Raw genomic sequence first — 2,500 nt, 5'->3', positions numbered from 1 at the left:
GTGTGGCCCTTTAATGTCACAGGGCCAGTGGCTGGGTGATATGCCTGGGTGCTGGAGCTCTGACACAGGGCCAGAGAGGCATGTGTGTGTGGCTGTGGAGGTCCTGTGGAGGTGCTGTGTGGGCCTTTAATATCACAGGGGGAGAAGCTGGGCCATGAGCCTGGGTGCTGGAGCTCTGATACAGGGGAGAGAGGCATGTGTGTGTGGCTGTGGAGGTCCTATGGGGGTGATGTGTGGCCCTTTAATGTCACAGGGCCAGTGGCTGGGTGATATGCCTGGGTGCTGGAGCTCTGATACAGGGGAGAGAGGCATGTGTGTGTGGCTGTGGAGGTCCTATGGGGGTGATGTGTGGCCCTTTAATGTCACAGGGCCAGTGGCTGGGTGATATGCCTGGGTGCTGGAGCTCTGACACAGGGGGATAGAGGCATGGATGTGTGGCTGTGGAGGTCCTGTGGAGGTGCTGTGTGGGCCTTTAATATCACAGGGGGAGAAGCTGGGCCATGAGCCTGGCCCCTGGAGCTCTGATACAGGGGAGAGAGGCATGTGTGTGTGGCTGTGGAGGTCCTGTGGAGGTGCTGTGTGGGCCTTTAATATCACAGGGGGAGAAGCTGGGCCATTAGCCTGGCTCCTGGAGCTCTGATACAGGGGAGAGAGGCATGGATGTGTGGCTGTGGAGGTGCTGTGTGGGCCTTTAATATCACAGGGCCAGTGGCTGGGTGATATGCCTGGGTGCTGGAGCTCTGACACAGGGCCAGAGAGGCATGTGTGTGTGGCTGTGGAGGTCCTGTGGAGGTGCTGTGTGGGCCTTTAATATCACAGGGGGAGAAGCTGGGCCATGAGCCTGGCCCCTGGAGCTCTGATACAGGGGAGAGAGGCATGTGTGTGTGTGGCTGTGGAGGTCCTGTGTGGCCCTTTAATGTCACAGGGCCAGTGGCTGGGTGATATGCCTGGGTGCTGGAGCTCTGACACAGGGGGAGAGAGGCATGGATGTGTGGCTGTGGAGGTCCTGTGGAGGTGCTGTGTGGGCCTTTAATATCACAGGGGGAGAAGCTGGGCCATGAGCCTGGCTCCTGGAGCTCTGATACAGGGGAGAGAGGCATGTGTGTGTGGCTGTGGAGGTCCTGTGGAGGTGCTGTGTGGGCCTTTAATATCACAGGGGGAGAAGCTGGGCCATGAGCCTGGCCCCTGGAGCTCTGATACAGGGGAGAGAGGCATGTGTGTGTGTGGCTGTGGAGGTCCTGTGTGGCCCTTTAATGTCACAGGGCCAGTGGCTGGGTGATATGCCTGGGTGCTGGAGCTCTGACACAGGGGCAGAGAGGCATGTGTGTGTGGCTGTGGAGGTCCTGTGGAGGTGCTGTGTGGGCCTTTAATATCACAGGGGGAGAAGCTGGGCCGTGAGCCTGGCCCCTGGAGCTCTGATACAGGGGAGAGAGGCATGTGTGTGTGTGGCTGTGGAGGTCCTGTGGAGGTGCTGTGTGGGCCTTTAATATCACAGGGGGAGAAGCTGGGCCATGAGCCTGGCCCCTGGAGCTCTGATACAGGGGAGAGAGGCATGTGTGTGTGTGGCTGTGGAGGTCCTGTGTGGCCCTTTAATGTCACAGGGCCAGTGGCTGGGTGATATGCCTGGGTGCTGGAGCTCTGACACAGGGGCAGAGAGGCATGTGTGTGTGGCTGTGGAGGTCCTGTGGAGGTGCTGTGTGGGCCTTTAATATCACAGGGGGAGAAGCTGGGCCGTGAGCCTGGCCCCTGGAGCTCTGATACAGGGGAGAGAGGCATGTGTGTGTGTGGCTGTGGAGGTCCTGTGGAGGTGCTGTGTGGCCCTTTAATATCACAGGGCCAGTGGCTGGGTGATATGCCTGGCTCCTGGAGCTCTGACACAGGGGGAGAGAGGCATGGATGTGTGGCTGTGGAGGTCCTGTGGAGGTGCTGTGTGGGCCTTTAATATCACAGGGGGAGAAGCTGGGCCATGAGCCTGGCTCCTGGAGCTCTGATACAGGGGAGAGAGGCATGTGTGTGTGGCTGTGGAGGTCCTGTGGAGGTGCTGTGTGGCCCTTTAATGTCACAGGGCCAGTGGCTGGGTGATATGCCTGGGTGCTGGAGCTCTGACACAGGGGGATAGAGGCATGGATGTGTGGCTGTGGAGGTCCTGTGGAGGTGCTGTGTGGGCCTTTAATATCACAGGGGGAGAAGCTGGGCCATGAGCCTGGCCCCTGGAGCTCTGATACAGGGGAGAGAGGCATGTGTGTGTGGCTGTGGAGGTCCTGTGGAGGTGCTGTGTGGGCCTTTAATATCACAGGGGGAGAAGCTGGGCCATGAGCCTGGCCCCTGGAGCTCTGATACAGGGGAGAGAGGCATGTGTGTGTGTGGCTGTGGAGGTCCTGTGGAGGTGCTGTGTGGGCCTTTAATATCACAGGGGGAGAAGCTGGGCCATGAGCCTGGCCCCTGGAGCTCTGATACAGGGGAGAGAAGCATGTGTGTGTGGCTGTGGAGGTCCTGTGGA

The sequence above is a fragment of the Trachinotus anak genome, unplaced genomic scaffold, assembly GCF_046630095.1.
Source record: "Trachinotus anak isolate AG129_WGS33_773 ecotype Australia unplaced genomic scaffold, CSIRO_AGI_Tana_v1 ptg000065l, whole genome shotgun sequence".
Classification (NCBI taxonomy): domain Eukaryota; kingdom Metazoa; phylum Chordata; class Actinopteri; order Carangiformes; family Carangidae; genus Trachinotus; species Trachinotus anak.
This window is presented reverse-complemented; position numbering follows the sequence as displayed.